The 21,494-nt window shown below is 29.1% G+C and overlaps 2 protein-coding genes across 5 annotated transcripts in view; one reads left to right on the forward strand and one right to left on the reverse strand.

Annotated features, from left to right (window-relative positions):
• Window positions 1-20,023, reverse strand: part of LOC117314991 (ankyrin repeat, SAM and basic leucine zipper domain-containing protein 1-like) — a 43,571-nt gene extending 23,548 nt beyond the window's left edge. For 2 of the 4 annotated variants that reach the window (XR_004529656.1, XM_033869113.1), the window contains exons 1-3: window positions 19,924-20,023; window positions 12,724-12,822; window positions 6,083-6,176 (exon numbers count right to left, since the gene is read on the reverse strand). The gene's annotated coding sequence lies outside the window, so the exon portion shown is untranslated. The remainder of the gene's footprint in view (window positions 1-6,082; window positions 6,177-12,723; window positions 12,823-19,923) is intronic. The other 2 variants (XM_033869114.1, XM_033869115.1) reach the window with 2 other exon arrangements.
• Window positions 1-21,494, forward strand: part of LOC117315868 — a 548,716-nt gene that overhangs the window by 409,241 nt on the left and 117,981 nt on the right. The gene's annotated exons all lie outside the window — the stretch shown is intronic.

Here is a 21,494-nt window from a genome sequence, read left to right on the forward strand (position 1 = left end):
ACAATGTGTGTATATACATTCCAAACGTCAAGTTATTCAAATACATAATTTCAAATTGCTAATCATCTGTAATTTCAGCATAAAATAACAGAATTGGTCAAAGAAAAAAAATATATTCTTTTTACTTACAAATTCCTTACATTCAATATAATTTGTGTTGTTATTTGATAATGAATGTGTTATTTATATATGGTTAATATATATTGTTCAAATGGTCATTTTAAGGGCTGAATTTCATTTTAATGTTTTAATCCAATAGGGTTAATTAGATTATATAGTTAATACGTATGGCTATTGATCATACAAAAACAAACCCATAAATGAATACATATGATGCATTGATCGACTACAGAATAACCGTAACTGGTTCATTTAACCCTTTACTGTTTAGATGAGTATGCTTTCCCGAAAAAAAAATAAACCGTCATCAGCTTTATATGAAAGTTGAGAAACATTCCTCTTACGATTTCAAAAATATGGCACTGATTTAACGAATGGATTCTGAGGATTGTCGCTATAATCTTTATTGTTTAGATGAGTTTGCTTTCCAGATCAATTAAAAAAGTCATGACCTTCACTCTATTTGAAATTTGACAAGCGTTTCCCCTAAGATATAAAAAAAATGGCATTGATTATGAGGATTGTTACTATAGAATACTTTCTAATTCTGTGCTCTTACATTCTGTCGCATAATAAATATGATGAAATGTGGAGAAATGTTGCAGTGAATCGCAAACTTAGTTATGTTTTTTTTCTGTGTTGCCAGTTTCAAAATAGTAACATGAAATAAAAGAAACAGTATTTTGCTTCTTTCCTTTTCATAAATTAATAATTGTAAAATTCAACGTGATCACAAGGAGGGCGTTTTCTGTGTTCATAAAGAGGAAGATGTTTTCTGTTTAGTGAAAGATGATTAAAAGGAGATTATTTTCTGAGTAGTAAATGGGGGGTGGGGGGGTGGGGGGATTTAAATGCAGTAAAGGGAGGTTTTAATGATGGTGTATTTTCTGTGAATCAAAAGGGGGAATTTTAATCAGTTTGTTTTGTGTACGAAAGGGCGTTTATTAAGATTGTATGTTTTTTGTGTACTGAAGACGGGTGTTTTCTGTAATGTAAAGGTGGATTTAAAGGAATGTGTTTTCTAAGTAATTAAAGATGAATAAAAGAAGATGTTCTTTTAGTAGTTAAGGATGACTAAAATGAGGATATTTTCTGTGTAGTTAAGGATTATTTAAAGAATGACGGTTCTATTAATTAAAATTATGATGTTTTATGTTAAGATTATGATATTCATTCTGTGTAGTAAGGTTGCTTGAAGAATTAATTGTAATTCGTAATAAACTGTTTCAGACAAATTCTGCATCACTACGCACTTTGACCCCTGTTTTAAAGTGTCCCTCGCTTGAATGTAAGTATCACATTACTCATTTAGGGAAGTTTTATCCACTGATTCAGTTTAGCAATGTATGTCTGTTGTAATATTAAAATATGATGATTAGTATGATTTTCCATGAAAATGATTCCGACCGGGGATCAGCTGTTCAATAAACGCAGTTAACAGCTTCAAATGTTGGCTGGCTAACTTTCCTAGAATGTCCTTACTATTACCAAATGAGGCACGACTAAACGCAAAATCAATAAGTAGATAGGACTGAAGAAGAAAAACAAAAGGGATATTGAGTTGAATTTCGAAAAGTCGTTAATAAAAAGTCATCATGTATTACACAAGTTTAGGCTATATTTACCGTATTTATATAACATATAATGTGATTAAATCAAATAAATTAATATTAGAATCGGGGGTAAAAAGTAACCCCCCCCCCCCCCCCCCCCCCCCCCCCCCCCCCCCCCCCCCCCACACACACACACACACACACACACACACACACACACACACACAAATTGTATGTATCTTCATATATTGGCAAGTATTTACAATATTCCAATTCTAAAATTTTAAGGTTCTTTATTCCTTATATTTTAATTCTCTTCTAATTGTTATTTGGTTAATATCCTGACTATGTGCTTTCGTGGCAGTTTTAGTTTATGTAGAGATATGTTAAATTCCCCCAAAACTTAGTCCTATTTTAGCAAAACGAAGTTTTTCAAGATTTGCAATATTATGATTACTTCTGTCAAAATCTCAAATGTTCGTTTATTAGGGATTACTCTGCGTAGTCACATGGTGTGTGTACTGGGTATCAGCAATAACATAAATTGGAGGATAATGAAGATGTAGTTTTTGTTGTCATGGATAATAACCAGTGGGATATGATTTGTGTAGTCATGGAGGATAACCAGGAAGGTTTAATTTACGTAGCAATTGAGGATAACAGGTATCGTTTGGTTTGTGTAGGTGTGTAGGATAAAGGAACCGGTGTGTTTCGTGTAGTTATAGACGATAAAGATAGGTATGTGGACCGTAAAGTTAAAGTGGATAAATAGAGGTATGTGTTGCGAGAAGTTTTAAAGGAATGTGGTGCGTAAAGAAATAGTTATAAAGGATAAATAAAGGAGTTTTGCCCATGTAGTTATAGAGGGAAGGGGTAGTTTGTGCTGTTGAAGAGGATAAATATAGGAGTGTGGTCCGTGACGTTATAGAGGAGTGTGCTCCGTGAAACTGTAGAAGATAAATAGAGGAGTTGGTCCATGAATTTAGAGAGGAGAGGAGTGTTGTCCGTGAAGTCATAGATGAGTGTACCTGCAGTTTTAGAGGATAATTAGACGAGTATGGTCCGTGTAGATATAGAGTATAAATAGAGGAGTGTGGTCCATGTAGTTATATATATGAGGGTGTTGTCTGTGTAGGTGTGGATAATAAACATTGTGTTAAAAATAACATCAATAAATAACTTTTGATTTCATTTTGTTCTAATTATTCATATAAAAAAAGATGTCGCTAAAAATTTTGATCACTGTAGATGCAATTATTTTATTGTTGAACTATTTATGAATATAGTTAATGATGTCATCAAAAATCAAGATCACTTTAGATTTCATTATATTATTGTTTAAGTATTTATATCAATAATCAAAGGTGTCACTGAAATGCTAGATCACTGTAGATTTGGTTATTACATTGTTAAACTATTTATAAAAAATAGTTAAAAGTGTCACTAAAAATCAAGATCACTGTAGATTTAATTGTCTTACTGTGTAACTATTTACATAAATGTGTCACTTGAAATCTAGATCACTGTCGATTTAATTGTTTTACTGTTTAACTATTTATATAGATAATTAAATGTGTCACTTAATATCTAGATCACTGTCGTATTGTTTTACTGTTTAACTATTTATATAAATAATAAAACGTGTCACTTAAAATCTAGATCACTGTCGATTTAATTGATATACTGTTTAATTATGTATATGAATAATTAAATGTGACCCTAGACATCCCGGTAACTGTCGATTTGATTATTTAATCTTTAACTATTGATATAAATAAGGTATTGACCATTAAAACCTAAATCGCTGTTGATTTAAATATTCTTTTGTTTAACTTTTTATATATACAGAAGAGTGACCCTAAAATCCTAGATCGCTGGAGATTTGATTATTTTATCTGATATGTATGTATATTATTTAATAAAGGTGACCCTTAAAACATAGATCAATGTATATTGAATAATTCTATCAATTTAGTGATATAAATCCATAAAAGTGACCTTTAAATACCGATCACTGTAGATTTAATTAAAGCATTGTGTGACATCATATAAATAAAGGTGACAATAAAACTTGACTTTTTTTATTGAATTAATATATTGTTTAATTATTCATAGAAACAAAATAAAGGTGAACCTATAATCCTATATCACTAAAGATTTATTTTTGAAACTATTTATATCAATCATAAGCTTTAAAATCTAGATCTATATGATTATCTTATTGTTTAATTATTTATATCAATAACTAAAGGTGTCACTTAAAGGCTAGGTCACTGAAGATTTGATTATTTTATTGTTTAACTATTTATAAATATCATTAAATGTGTCACTAAAAGTCAAGATCACTGTAGAATTTATTGTTTTATTGTTTAATTATCTATATAAATAGTAAAACGTGTCACTAAAAATCAAGATCACAGTAGGATTTAATTGTTTTATTGTTTAATTATCTACATAAATAGTAAAAAGTGTCACTAAAAATCAAGATCACAGTAGGATTTAATTATTTTATTGTTTAAATATTTATATCAATAGTATAGTAAAAGGTGTAACTTAGATGTTGGTCAATGTACATTTAATTGTTTTACTGTGTAACCATTTACATGAATAGGTAATGGTGTCACTAAAAATCTAGATCACGGTCGTTTTAATTGTTCTAATGTTTAACTCTTTGTATGAACAGATAAATGTAACCCTAGAAATCCAGATCACTGTCGATTTAATTATGTATGTTTACCTATTTATATTGATAAAAGAGTGATCCTAAAATCTAGTTCGCTGTAGATTTTATTATTATATTTGTTATGTATGTATATCAATTAATGAAGGTGACCCTTAATACATAAAACAGTGTAGATTGAATAATTGTATTGTTTATTTATATAATAAAATTAAAATTACTCTAAAAAGAACGATCACCGTAGATTTGAATAAAACATTGTGTTAAAAATCACATCAATAAAGGTGACAGTAAAAATCTATTTCTTTTGATTTAATTATGATATTGATGAATAATTCATAGAAACAAAATAAAGGTGAACCTATAATCATATATCACCATATTTGTTTTTAAATATTTATTTAAATCATAACCTTTAAAATCTAAAGCAAAGTAGATTATTGTATTGTTTAACTATTTATAAACATAGTTATAGGTGTCAATAAAAACCAGGATCACTGTAGAATTAATTGTTTTACTGTTTAACTATCTATACAAATAGTAAAAAGTGTCAGTCAAACGTTAAAACACTGTCGATTTAATTGTGTTATAGTGTAATTATTTATATAAATAGTAAAACTTGTCAGTGAAAGGCTAGATCACTGTCGATTTAATTGATTTACTGTGTAACTATTTACATAAATAATTAAATGTGTCACTAAAAATCTAGATAACTGTCGATTTAATTATTCTATTGTTTAGCTATAAATACAAATAGTTAAAAGTGACACCAGGAATCCAGATCACTGTCTATTTGATTATTTAATTTTTAACTATTTATATCAATAAAATATTGACCCAAAAATCTAAATCGCTGTTGATTTAAATAATGTATTGTTTAACTATTTATATATATATATACGAGTGATCCTTAACACCTAGAGCACTGTAGATTTGATTATGTGATATGTATGTATATCAATTAAAAAAACAGACCCTTAAAACATAGATCAATGTAGATTGAATAATTTTATTGTTTATTGATATAAGTCAACAAAAGTGATCCTTAAAAGAGCATTGTGTGGAAAATCGCATTAATAAATAGAGGTGATAGTAAAAATTAAGATCACCGTATAATTAATTGTTTTACTGTTAAACTATCTATCTTAATAATAAAAAGTATAGAGCAGAGATTAGGGATAATCAAGATGATTTAAATATAGGATGACAAAGAACATCTGCTTTGTGTAGTTATCGGGGATAAACACGATGGTTTGTTTTTTGTAGTTATGGAGGATAACCACGAGGGTTTGTTTTTTGTAGCTCTGAATGATAACTATAAGGACTTAGTAGTAATGTAGAAATAAAGAGACGGGTGCGAATGTGCAGTTTTAGAGGATGGACACGTATATATAACTGTGGTATTTGTATTTATGGAAGATAAACAGGGCGGCAAGGTATTCGTTGATAAGGGAAATGATAAAAAAGGAGGAAAAGGAGGAGGATAGCAGGACGGTGTAGTATGGTTAGTTATGAATGATAAACCACAGGAAGAACAGGAAAACTGTTGCACTACATTATTTGCATACGCGGGAGTATTTCAGTAATACAATTATTTTCATGTAAGTTACATCACAGCATCTGTACGCAAATTATAGATGATCTTCATATAAAACACAGCTTTCTTGAAGCAATCAATGATTAATATATGTTAACATCGAAATAGTTTAAACTTGCGATAGACACTTACCCAGCGTTCTTCCATTGTTAGAGTTATTCTGGTTTAAACCTCCGTTATAATCCCGTGTTTAACAACTGTATCACATTTGTTGTCGTCTTGAAACCTACATAGAAGTAAAACAAAATTACATTTTTATGCATAATATAGTGAAGTAGTAATTATTTAAAAAAATTGATAAAACATGATATATTTTTATATTCTCTCGACAGATAGCTTTTCCTTCCTTTTCTTCCTTTCTGCCATTATCATCTGCGAGCGAAATAATTCCCATTATTAGTGTGTTATTTATAGTAATGTTCGATAAATAGACATTTAAATTCACTAAAGTAAATTCACTAAGGCAATTGTGTTTGAGTTTTAGACAAGTTCCCTGGATTAAGACAATATATAGACATGGATTGTGTCGTAGAAAAGTGAACTAAAAAGTAATGAGCATTGCCTGTAGAAATCTGGTTCTGTATTAGAATGGTTAGGTAACAAATTAAATAACTTTCCTTATCTGCGTCAGATCATTGTATTTCTCTTTTGTTTGGATCATTTTGCCCTCAACCCGTGGATTTTTGTATTACTAAACAAGGTAATTGTACACTTTATTTTTTAGATTTTGGAAATATGGTGATAAATCAAATAATAATTTCTGTACTATTCTCTTTCATTTACCTGATAATGGTATAGTGGCAAAGTTACTGTCAAATCCATTCCCTCCAACAACTGTTATGTTTTGATCATCTTTTTGTATTTCAACTTTAAATGAATGTTTAAAACATTATTCTGTCCGTTATTGCTAACGTTGAAGGAATTTTGCCTCTCTTACTTATCATATTTTGGTGAAATATAAATTTTAATGTTTCTTGGTACAATGTGTGTATATACATTCCAAACATCAAGTTATTCAAATACATACTTTCAATTGCTAATCATCTGTAATTTCAGCATACAATAACAGAATTGGTCCAAGAAAAAAATATATTCTTTTTTCTTACAAATTCCTTATATTCAATATAATTTGTGTTGTTATTTGATAATGAATTTGTTATTTATATATGGTTAAAATATATTGTTCAAATGGTCATTTTAAGGACTGAATTTCATTTTAATGTTTAAATCAAATAGGGTTAATTAGATTATATAGTTAATACGTATGGCTATTGATCACTACAAAAACAAACCCATAAATGAATACATATGATGCATTGATCGACTACAGAATAACCGTAACTGGTTCAGTTAACCCTTTATTATTTAGATGAGTATGCTTTCCCGAAAAAACAAAAACGTCATCAGCTTTATATGAAAGTTGAGAAACATTCCTCTTACGATTTCAAAAATATGGCACTGATTTAACAAATGTATTCTGAGGATTGTCGCTATACTCTTTATTGTTTAGATGAGTATGCTTTCCAGATCAATTTAAAAAGTCATGACCTTCACTCTATTTCAAAGTGAAATTTAACAAGCGTTTCCTCTAAGATATAAAAAAAAAATGGCATTGATTCTGAGGATTGTTACTATAGAATACTTTCTAATTATGTGCTCTTACATTCTGTCGCATAATAAATTTGATGAAATGTGGAGAAATGTTGCAGTGAATCGCAAAGTTGGTAATGTTTTTTCTGTGTTGTCAGTTTCAAAATAGTAACATGAAATAAAAGAAACAGTGTTTTGCTTCTTTCCTTTTCTTACATTAATAATTGTAAAATTCAACGCGATCGCAAGCAGGGAGTTTTCTGTGTTCATAAAGAGGAAGATGTTTTCTGTTTAGTGAAAGATGATTAAAAGGAGAGTATTTTCTGAGTAGTAAATGGGAGGGATTTAAATGGGTGTTTTTTATGCAGTAAATGGGGTTTTAATGATAGTATATTTTCTGTGTATCAAAAGGAGGAATAAAATCAGTTTGTTTTGTGTAGGAAAGGACGTTTATTAAGATTGTATGTTTTTTTGTGTACTGAAGACGGGTGTTTTCTGTATTGTAAAGGAGGATTAAAAGGAATGTGTTTTCTAAGTAGTTAAAGATGAATAAAAGGAGATGTTCTTTTAGTAGTTAAGGATGACTAAAATGAGGATATTTTCTGTGTAGTTAAGGATTATTTAAAGAATGACGGTTCCATTAATTAAAATTATGATGTTTTATGTTAAGATTAAGATATTCATAAGGAAGATGTTTTCTGTGAAGTAGAAGACGATTTACAAGGATTATGTTTTCTGTGTAGTAAGGTTGCTTGAAGAATTAATTGTAATTCGTTATAAACTGGTTCAGACAAATTCTACATCACTACGCACTTTGACCCCTGTTTTAAAGTGTCCCTCGCTTGTATGTAAGTATCACATTACTCATTTAGGGAAGTTTTATCCACTGATTCGGTTTAGCAATATATGCATGTTGTAATATTAAAATATGATGATTAGTATGATTTTCCATGAAAATCATTCCGACCGGGGATCAGCTGTTCCATGAATGCAGTTAACAGCTGCAAATGTTGGCTGGTTAACTTTCCTAGAATTTCCTTACTATTACCAAATGAGGCACGACTAAAACGCAAAATCAATAAGTAGATAGGACTGAAGAAGAAAAAACAAAAGGATATTGAGTTGAATTTCGAAAAGTCGTTAATAATAAGTCATCATGTATTGCACACGTTTAGGCTATATTTATTACTGTATTTATATAATGTTATATATAATATTAATGTTATTTGTTGAAAATTTAAATGTAGTTATAGAGGGGAGGGGTAGTTTGTGCTGTTTAAGAGGATACATATAGGAGTGTGGTCCGTGACGTCAAAGATGAGTGTACTCCGTGAAACTATAGAAGATAAATAGAGGAGTTGGTCCATGAATTTAGAGAGGAGTGTGGTACGTGAAATTATAGAGGATAAAAAGAGGAGTGTTTCCTTGTAGTTCTAGAAGAGTGTGGTCCGTGAAGTTTTAAAGGATAATTAGAGGAGTATGTTCCGTGTAGTTATGGAGTATTAATAGAGGAGTGTGGTCCATGTAGTTATACATATGAGGGTGTTGTCTCTGTAGGTGTGGATAATAAGCATTGTGTTAAAAATAACATCAATAAATAACTTTTTATTTCATTTTTTTTCTAATTATTCATATCAAACAATATATATGTCGCTAAAAAGTTAGATCACTGTAGATTCAATTATTTTATTGTTTAACTATTTATGAATTTAGTTAAAGATGTCACTAAAAATCAAGATCACTGTAGATTTCATTATATTATTGTTTAATGATTTATATCAATAATTAAAGGTGTCACTGAAATGCTAGATCACTGTAGATTTGGTTATTACATTGTTGAACTGTTTATAAAAAATAGTTAAAAGCGTCACTAAAAATCAAGATCACTGTAGATTTAATTGTTTTACTGTGTAACTATTTACATAAATAATAAAATGTGTCACATCTAGATCACTGTCGTATTGTTTTACTGTTGAACTATTTATATAAATATAAAACGTGTCACTTAAAATCTAGATCACTGTCGATTTAATTGATATACTGTTTAACTATGTATATGAATAATTAAATGTGACCCTAGACATCCCGGTAACTGTCGATTTGATTATTCAATCTTTAACTATTTATATAAATAAGGTATTGACCATTAAACCTAAATCTCTGTTGATTTAGGGTCTGATATAACACCTAATCAAAAAAAAAGTTGGGTCCTTCAGCTCAAATTTTCTCCAGGGTAGCCATTTTGAAAATAGGTGAATTTCGCAGTAAAAATTCTCAAAAATCGTAAATGTTAACCTGTTTACTATTATTACGTGAACTTTTGGGAAAACAAACAATCGGACTTACGAAATTTATATCAACATGTCTTATTCATAGTTACCTATCAGGCTACATATCTATTTTCTCACTTCATAACATACTGGCCAATCAGTGGCTGCCAGACATTTTATCCTTGGCTCAACGTTTTATGCACAGGGGCTGTTTCAAAAATATATTTTTTCAATTTGTTGGTTGTTCCGTTTTTTTTACTATTTATATATACAGAAGAGTGACCCTAAAATCCTAGATCGCTGGAGATTTGATTATTTGATTTGATATCTATGTATATTATTTAATAAAGGTGACCCCTTAAAACATAGATCAATGTAAATTGAATAATTTTATCTATTTAGTGATATAAATCCATAAAAGTCACCTTTAAAAACCGATCACTGTAGATTTAATTAAAGCGTTTTGTGACAAATCATATGAATAAAGGTGACACTAAAACTTGATTTTTGTTATTGAATTATTATATTGTTTAATTTTTCATAGAAATAAAATAATTGTTTTATTGTTTAATTATCTATATATAGTAAAAAGTGTCACTAAAAATCAAGATCAAAGTAGGATTTAATTGTTTTATTGTTTCAATAGTATAGTAAAAGGCATCACTTAGATGTTGGTCAATGTACATTTAATTGTTTTATTGTGTAACCATTTACATGAATATGTAATGGTGTCACTAAAAATCTAGATCACGGTCGTTTTAATTGTTCTACTGTTTAACGCTTTATATGAATAGATAAATGTGACCCTAGAAATCCAGATCACTGTCGATTTAATTTTTTTATGTTTACCTCTTCATATTGATAAAAGAGTGATCCTAAAATCTAGATCGCTGTACATTTTATTATTATATTTGTTATGTATGAATATCAATTAATGAAGGTGACCCTGAATACATAAAACAGTGTAGATTGAATAATTGTATCGCCGTAGATTTGAATAAAACATTGTGTTAACAATCACATAAATGAATAAAGGTGACAGTAAAAATATATTTCTTTTGATTTAATTATTTTATTGACGAATAATTCATAGAAACAAAATAAAGGTGAACCTATAATCCTATATCACCATATCCTATTTTTAATATTTATTTAAATCATAACCTTTAAAATCTAAAGCAAAGTAGATGATTTCATTGCTTGATTATTTATATCAATTATAAAAGGTGTCACTAAACGGCTAGATCACTGTAGATTTGAATTTTTTTATTGTTAACTATTTATAAATATAGTTATAGGTGTCAATAAGAACCAGGATCACTGTAGAATTAATTGTTTTACTGTTTAACTATCAATACAAATAGTAAAAATTGTCAGTCAAAAGTTAGAACACTGTCGATTTAATTGTGTTATAGTGTAATTATTTATATAAATAGTAAAACTTGTCAGTGAAAGGCTAGATCACTGTCGATTTAATTGATTTAATTGATTTACTGTGTAACTATTGACATGTTAAATTAAATGTGTCACTAAAATATAGATCACTGTCAATTTAATTATTTTATTGTTTAGCTATAAATACAAATAGTTAAAAGTAACACCAGTAATCAAGATCACTGTTTATTTGATTATTTATTTTTTAACTATTTATATCAATAAAATAGTGACCCAAAAATCTAAATCGCTGTTGATTTAAATAATGTATTGTTTAACTATTTATATATATATAAGAGTTATCCTTAAAACCTAGACCACTGTAGATTCGATTATGTGATATGTATGTATATCAATTTAAAAAGCAGACCTTAAAACATAGATCAATGTTGATTGAATAATTTTATTGTTTATTGATATAAGTCAATAAAAATGACCCTTAAAAGAGCATTGTGTGGAAAATCGAATAAATAAATAAAGGTGACAGTAAAAATTAAGATCACCGTATAATTAATTGTTTTACTGTTTAACTATCTATATTAATAATGAAAACTATCGAGCAGAGATTAGGGATAATCAAGATGATTTAAATATAGGATGACAAAGAACATCTGATTTGTGTAGTTATTGGGGATAACCACGAGGGTTTGTTTTGTGTAGTTATGGAGGATAACCACGAGGGTTTGTTCTGTGTAGTTAAGGAGGTTAACCACGAGCTTTTATTGTATGTAGTGATGGAGGTTAACCACGAGTGTTTATTGTATGTAGTTATGGAGGTTAACCATGATGGTTTGTTCTGTGTTGTTATGGAGGATAACCACGAGGGTTTCTTTTGTGTAGTTATGTAGGATAACCACGAGGGTTTCTTTTGTGTAGTTATGGAGGATAACCACGAGGGTTTGTTTTGTGTAGTTATGAAGGATAACTACGAGGGTTTGTTTTTTGTAGTTATGGAGGATAACAACGAGGGTTTGCTTTTTGTAGCTCTGAATGATAACTATAAGGACTTAGTAGTAATGTAGAAATAAAGAGACGGGTGCGAATGTGCAGTTATAGAGGATGAACACGTATATATAACTGTGGTATTTGTTATTATGGAAAATAAACAGGGCGGTAAGGTATTCGTTGATAAGGGATATGATAAAAAAAGGTGTATATAATGAGGAAAAAGAGGAGGATAGCAGGACGGTGTAGTATGTTTAGTTATGGATGATAAACAATAGGAAGAACAGAACAGCTGCTGCATTACATTATTTGTAAACGCGGGTATTTCTTATCACTGAAGGTAAAATGATGTATATGAACTCATTGCATTACTCCAGGGAGTGTTTCAGTAATGCAATTATGTCATATAAGTTTTATCACAGCATTTATATGTAAATCGTATATGATCTTCATGTAAAACACAGCTTTCTTGAAACAATCGATGATCAATACATGAAAACATCGAAATATTTTAAAGTTGCAATAAACACTTACCCGGGGTTCTTCCATAGTCAGAGTTAAGATATTCTAGTTTAAAACTCCATTATAATCCCGTGTTTAACAACTGTATCACATTTGTTGGCGTCTTGAAACCTGCATAGAAGTAAAAAGTAGACATTGTTATTCAAAATATAGTTTAGTAGTAATCACTTCAAACATTGAATAAAATAATCATGAGATGTTTTTATATTCTGCAAGCGAAATGATGTTCATCACTAGTGTGTTATTTATAGTAATGCATCATAAGCAGACGTTTAAATTCACTGAAGTTTTTAAAAATGCAGTATACGAGACAATTGAAATAGACAGATGAACGGGGGTGTTGTCTCTGTATTAATGAAGGATAACAAGAGGATATCGCTGTACCATAAATGTACCAGAAATCTGGTTCTATATTAGAATGGTTAGTACCTAACAAATTAAATAACTGTCTTTTTTTGCGTCAGAAAATTGTATTTCTCTTTTGTTTGGATTATTTTGCCCTCAACCCGTGGATTTATTGTTATTACTAAACAAGTTAATTTTACACTTTATATTTTCGATTTTGGAAATATGGTGATAAATCAAATAATAATTTCTGTACTATTCTATTTCATTACCTAGCAATGGTAAAGTGGCAAAGTTACTGTCAAATCCATTCCCTCTGACAACTTTTAAGTTTTAATCATGTTTTTGTATTTCAACATTAAATAGATGTTAAAAACATTATTCTGTCCGATATTGCTAACGTTGAAGGAATTCTGCCTCTCTTTCTTATCATATTTTGGTGAAATATATATGTTAATGTTTCTTGGTACAATATGTGTATATACATTCCAAACGTCAAGTTATTCCAATACATAATTTCAATTGCTAATCATCTGTAATTTCAGCATAAAATAAAAAAAAATTGGTAAAAAAAAATATATATATTCTTTTTACAAATTCCTTACATTCAATATAATTTGTGCTGTTATTTGATAATGAATGTGTTATGTATATATGGTTAATATATATTGTTCAAATGGTCATTTTAAGGGCTGAATTTCATTTTAATGTTTTAATCAAATAGGGTTAATTAGATTATATAGTTAATACGTATGGCTATTGATCACTACAAAAACAAACCCATAAATGAATACATATGATGCATTGATCGACTACAGAATAACCGTAACTGGTTCATTTAACCCTTTACTGTTTAGATGAGTATGTTTTCCCGAAAAAAAAATAAACCGTCATCAGCTTTATATGAAAGTTGAGAAACATTCCTCTTACGATTTCAAAAATATGGCACTGATTTAACGAATGGATTCTGAGGATTGTCGCTATACTCTTTATTGTTTAGATGAGTATGCTTTCCAGATCAATTTAAAAAGTCACGACCTTCACTCTATTTCAAAGTGAAATTGGACAAGCGTTTCCCCTAAGATATAAAAAAAAATGATTGATTCTGAGTATTGTTACTATAGAATATTTTCTAATTCTGTACTCTTACATTCTGTCGCATAATAAATATGATGAAATGTGGAGAAATGTTGCAGTAAATCGCAAACTTGGTTATGTTTTTTTCTGTGTTGTCAGTTTCAAAATAGTAACATGAAATAAAAGAAACAGTGTTTTGCTTCTTTCCTTTTCTTACATTAATAATTGTAAAATTCAACGTGATCACAAGGAGGGAGTTCTCTGTGTTCATAAAGAGGAAGATGTTTTCTGTTTAGTGAAAGATGATTAAAAGGAGAGTATTTTCTGAGTAGTAAATGGGAGGGATTTAAATGGGTGTTTTTTATGCCGTAAATGGAGTTTTAATGATAGTGTATTTCCAGGGAATCAAAATAAAATCAGTTTGTTTTGTGCAGGAAAGGACGTTTATTAAGATTGTATGATTTTTGTGTACTAAAGACGTGTGTTTTCTGTATTGTAAAGGAGGATTTAAAGGAATGTGTTTTCTAAGTAGTTAAAGATGAATAAAAGAAGATGTTCTTATTAGTAGTTAAGGATAACTAAAATGAGGATATTTTCTGTGTAGTTAAGGATTATTTAAAGAATGGCGGTTCTATTAATTAAAATTATGATGTTTTATGTTAAGACTAAGATATTCATAAGGAAGATGTTTTCTGTGAAGTAGAAGACGATTTACAAGGATTATGTTTTCTGTGTAGTAAGGTTGCTTGAAGATTTAATTGTAATTCGTAATAAACTGTTTCAGACAAATTCTGCATCACTACGCACTTTGACCCCTGTTTTAAAGTGTCCCTCGCTCGAATGTAAGTATCACATTACTCATTTAGGGAAGTTTTATCCACTGTTTCGGTTTAGCCATATATGTCCGTTGTAATATTAAAATATGATGATTAGTATGATTTTCCATGAAAATGATTCCGACCGGGCATCAGCTGTTCAATGAATGCAGATAACAGCTCCAAATGTTGGCTGGCTAACTTTCCTAGAATTTCCTTACTTTTACCAAATTAGGCACGACTAAACGCAAAATCAATAAGTAGATAGGACTGAAGAAGAAAAACAAAAGGGATATTGAGTTGAATTTCGAAAAGTCTTTAATAATAAGTCAACATGTATTGCACACGTTTAGGCTATATTTACTGTATTTATATTACATATAATGTGATTAAATCAAATAGATTAACATAACATCGGGGGTAAAAAGTAGCCCCCCCCCCCCCTCCCCCCCTCCCCCCCCTCACAAATTGTATGTATCTTCATATATAGGCAAGTATTTACAATATTCCAACAATGTTATATGTTAAAAATTTAAATGTTCTTGATTCCTTATATTTTAATTATCTGCTAATTGTTATTTGGTTAATAACCTGACTATGTGATTTCGTGGCAGTTTCAGTTTATGTAGAGATATGTTAAATTCCCCAGAAATTTTGTGCTATTTTAGCAAAACGAAGTTTTTCAAGATTTGCAATATTGTGATTACTTCTGTCAAAATCTAAAATGTTCGTTTATTAAGGATTACTCAGCGTAGTCACATGGTGTGTGTACTGGGTATCAGCAATAAAATAAATTGGTGGATAATGAAGATGTAGTTTTTGTTCTCATGGATAATAACCAGTAGGATATGATTTGTGTTGTCATGGATAATAACCAGTAGGATATGATTTGTGTTGTCATTGATAATAACTAGTAGGATATGATTTGTGTTGTCATGGATAATAACCAGTAGGATATGATTTGTGTAGTCATGGATAATAACCAGTAGGATATGATTTGTGTTGTCATGGATAATAACCAGTAGGATATGATATGTGTCGTCATGGAAAATAACCAGTAGGATATGATTTGTGTTGTCATAGATAATAACCAGTAGGATATTATTTGTGTAGTCATGGATGATAACCAGGAAGGTTTAATTTACATAGCAATTGAGGATAACAGGTATCGTTTGGTTTGTGTAGGTGTGTAGGATAAAGGAACCAGTGTGTTTCGTGTAGTTATAGACGATAAAGATATGTATGTGGACCGTAAAGTTAAAGTGGATAAATAGAGGTGTGTGTTGCGTGAAGTTTTAAAGGAATGTGGTGCGTAAAGAAATAGTTATAGAGGATAAATAAAGGAGTTGTGCCCATGAAGTTATAGAGGGGAGGGGTAGTTTGTGCTGTTGAAGAGGATAAATATAGGAGTGTGGTCCGTGACGTTATAGAGGAGGGTACTCCGTGAAACTATAGAAGATAAATAGAGGAGTTGGTTCATGAATTTAGAGAGGAGTGTGGTACATGCAACTATAGAGGATAAAAAGAGGAGTGTTTCCTTGTAGTTCTAGATGAGTGTGGTCCGTGAAGTTATAGAGGAGTGTGGTCCATGCAGTTTTAGAGGATAATTAGACGAGTATGGTCCGTGTAGATATAGAGTATAAATAGAGGAGTGTGGTCGATGTAGCTATATATATGAGGGTGTTGTCTGTGTAGGTGTGGATAATAAACATTGCGATAAAAATAACATCAATAAATAATTTTTGATTTCATATTTTTTCTCATTATTCATATAAAAAAATAAAGATGTCGCTAAAAAGTTAGATCATTGTAGATTCAATTATTTTATTGTTTAACTATTTATGAATATAGTTATAGATGTCACCAAAAATCAAGATCACTATAGATTTTATTATATTATTGTTTACGTATTTATATCAATAATCAAAGGTGTCACTGAAACCTTGATCACTGTATATTTGGTTGTTACATTGTTTAACTATTTATAAAAAATAGTTAAAAGTGTCACTAAAAATCAAGATCACTGTAGATTTAATTGTCTTACTGTGTAACTATTTACATAAATAATAAAATGTCTCACTTGAAATCTAGATCACTGTCGATTTAATTGTTTTACTGTTTAACTATTCATATAGATAATTAAATGTGTCACTTAATATCTAGATCACTGTCGTATTGTTTTACTAATTAACTATTTATGTAAATAATATAACGTGTCACTTAAAATGTAGATCAGTGTCGATTTAATTGATATACTGTTTAATTATGTATATGAATAATTAAATGTGACCCTAGACATGTCGATTTGATTATTTAATCTTTAACTATTGATATAAACAAGGTATTGACCATTAAAACCTAAATCGCTGTTGATTTAAATATTCTTTTGTTTAACTATTTATATATACAGAAGAGTGACCCTAAAATCCTAGATCGCTTTGGATATGATTATTTTATTTGATATGTATGTATATTCTGTAATAAAGGTGACCCTTAAAACATAGATCAATGTATATTGAATAATTTTATCTATTTAGTGATATAAATCCATAAAAGTAACCTTTACAAACCGATCACTGTAGATTTAATTAAAGCGTTTTGTGACAAATCATATAAATAAAGGTGACACTAAAACTTGATTTTTGTTATTGAATTATTATATTGTTTAATTATTCATAGAAACAAAATAAATGTGAACCTATAATCCTATATCACTAAAGATTTATTTTTGAAACTATTTATATCAATCATAAGCTTTAAAATCTAGATCAATATGATTATCTTATTGTTTAATTATTTACATCAATATTTAAAGGTGTCACTTAAAGGCTAGGTCACTGAAGATTTGATTATTTTATTGTTTAACTATTTATAAATATCATTACATGTGTCACTAATATTCAGGATCACTGTAGAATTAATTGTTTTATTGTTAAATTATCTATATATAGTAAAAAGTGTCACTAAAAATCAAGATCACAGTAGGATTTAATTGTTTTATTGTTTAAATATTGATGTCAATAATATAGTAAAAGGTGTCACTTAGATGTTGGTCAATGTACATTTAATTGTTTTACTGTGTAACCACTTACATGAATATGTAATGGTGTCACTAAAAATCTAGATCACGGTCAATTTAATTGTTCTACTGTTTAACTCTTTATATGAATAGATAAATGTGACCCTAGCAATCCAGATCAGTGTCGATTTAATTATTTTATGTTTACCTCTTTATATTAATAAAAGGTGATCCTAAAATTTAGTTCGTTGTAGATTTTATTATAATATTTGTTACGTATGTATATCAATTAATGAAAGTGACCGTTAATACATAAAACAGTGTAGATTGAATAATTGTATTGTTTATTTATTTAACAAAGTAAAAGTTACCCTAAAAAGAACGATCACCGTAGATTTGAATAAAACATTGTGTTAAAAATCACATAAATAAATAAAAGTGACATTAAACATTTATTTCTTTTGATTTAATTATTATATTGATGAATAATTCATAGAAACAAAATAAAGGTGAACCTATAATCCTATATCACCATCAATTTATTTTTTTGAATATTTATCTTAATCATAATCTTTAAAATCTAGAGCAAAGTAGATTATTTCATTGTTTGGTTATTTATATCAATTATAAAAGGTGTCACTAAACGGCTAGATCACTGTAGATTTGAAAATTTTATTGTTTAACTATTTATAAATATAGTTATAGGTGTCAATAAGAACCAGGATCACTGTAGAATTAATTGTTTTACTGTTTAACTATCTATACAAATAGTAAAAAGTGTCAGTCAAAAGTTAGAGCACTGTCGATTTAATTGTGTTATAGTGTAATTATTCATATGAATAGTAAAACTTGTCAGTGAAAAGCTAGATCACTGTCGATTTATTTGATTTACTGTGTAACTATTTACATAAATAACAAAATGTGTCATTAAAATCTAGATCACTGTCAATTTAATTATTCTATTGTTTAGCTATAAATGCAAATAGTTAAAAGTGACATCAGGAATCCAGATCACTTTCTATTTGATTATTTAATTTTTAACTATTTATATCAATAAAATAGTGACCCAAAAATCTAAATCGCTGTTGATTTAAATAATGTATTGTTTAACTATTTATATATATACGAGTGATCCTTAAAACCTAGACCACTGTAGATTTGATTATGTGATATGTATGTATATCAATTAAAAAAGCAGACCCTTAAAACATAGATCAATGTTGATTGAATAATTTTATTGTTTATTGATATAAGTCAATAAAACTGATCCTTAAAAGAGCATTGTGTGAAAAATCGCATAAATAAATAGAGGTTATAGTAAAAATTAAGATCACCGTATAATTAATTGTTTTACTGTTTAACTATCTATATTAATAATAAAAAGTATAGAGCAGAGATTAGGGATAATCAAGATGATTTAAATATAGGTTGACAAAGAACATCTGCTTTGTGTAGATATTGGGGATAAACACGATGGTTTGTTTTTTGTAGTTATGGAGGATAACCACGAGGGTTTGTTTTTTGTAGCTCTGAATGATAACTATAAGGACTTAGTAGTAATGTAGAAATAAAGAGACGGGTGCGAATGTGTAGTTATAGAGGATGGATACGTATATATAACTGTGGTATTTGTATTTATGGAAGATAAACAGGGCGGCAAGGTATTCGTTGATAAGGGAAATGATAAAAAAAGGGAGGAAAAAGAGGAGAATAGCAGGACGGTGTAGTATGGTTAGTTATGAATGATAAACCACAGGAAGAACAGGAAAACTGTTGCACTACATTATTTGCATACGCGGGGGTATTTCAGTAATACAATTATTTTCAAGTAAGTTACATCACAGCATCTGTACGCAAATTATAGATGATCTTCATATAAAACACAGCTTTCTTGAAGCAATCAATGATTAATATATGTTAACATCGAAATAGTTTAAAGTTGCGATAGACACTTACCCAGCGTTCTTCCATTGTTAGAGTTAAACTGGTTTAAACCTCCGTTATAATCCCGTGTTAAACAACTGTATCACATTTGTTGTCGTCTTGAAACCTACATGGAAGTAAAACAAAATTACATTTTTATGCATAATATAGTGAAGTAGTAATTATTTCAAAAAATTGATAAAACATTCATGATATATTTTTATATTCTCTCGACAGATAGCTTTTCCTTCCTTTTCTTCCTTTCTGCCATTATCATCTGCGAGCGAAATAATTCCCATTATTAGTGTGTTATTTATAGTAATGTTCGATAAATAGACATTTAAATTCACTAAAGTAAATTCACTAAGGCAATTGTGTTTGAGTTTTAGACAAGCTCCCTGGATTAAGACAATATATAGACATGGATTGTGTCGTAGAAAAGTGAACTAAAAAGTAATGAGCATTGCCTGTAGAAATCTGGTTCTGTATTAGAATGGTTAGGTAACAAATTAAATAACTTTCCTTATCTGCGTCAGATCATTGTATTTCTCTTTTGTTTGGATCATTTTGCCCTCAACCCGTGGATTTTTGTATTACTAAACAAGGTAATTGTACACTTTATTTTTTAGATTTTGGAAATATGGTGATAAATCAAATAATAATTTCTGTACTATTCTCTTTCATTTACCTGATAATGGTATAGTGGCAAAGTTACTGTCAAATCCATTCCCTCCAACAACTGTTATGTTTTGATCATCTTTTTGTATTTCAACTTTAAATGAATGTTTAAAACATTATTCTGTCCGTTATTGCTAACGTTGAAGGAATTTTGCCTCTCTTACTTATCATATTTTGGTGAAATATAAATTTTAATGTTTCTTGGTACAATGTGTGTATATACATTCCAAACATCAAGTTATTCAAATACATACTTTCAATTGCTAATCATCTGTAATTTCAGCATACAATAACAGAATTGGTCCAAGAAAAAAATATATTCTTTTTTCTTACAAATTCCTTATATTCAATATAATTTGTGTTGTTATTTGATAATGAATGTGTTATTTATATATGGTTAAAATATATTGTTCAAATGGTCATTTTAAGGACTGAATTTCATTTTAATGTTTAAATCAAATAGGGTTAATTAGATTATATAGTTAATACGTATGGCTATTGATCACTACAAAAACAAACCCATAAATGAATACATATGATGCATTGATCGACTACAGAATAACCGTAACTGGTTCAGTTAACCCTTTATTATTTAGATGAGTATGCTTTCCCGAAAAAACAAAAACGTCATCAGCTTTATATGAAAGTTGAGAAACATTCCTCTTACGATTTCAAAAATATGGCACTGATTTAACAAATGTATTCTGAGGATTGTCGCTATACTCTTTATTGTTTAGATGAGTATGCTTTCCAGATCAATTTAAAAAGTCATGACCTTCACTCTATTTCAAAGTGAAATTTAACAAGCGTTTCCTCTAAGATATAAAAAAAAATGGCATTGATTCTGAGGATTGTTACTATAGAATACTTTCTAATTATGTGCTCTTACATTCTGTCGCATAATAAATTTGATGAAATGTGGAGAA

This window comes from Pecten maximus, chromosome 17 (assembly GCF_902652985.1).
Source record: "Pecten maximus chromosome 17, xPecMax1.1, whole genome shotgun sequence".
NCBI classification, from domain to species: Eukaryota; Metazoa; Mollusca; class Bivalvia; order Pectinida; family Pectinidae; genus Pecten; species Pecten maximus.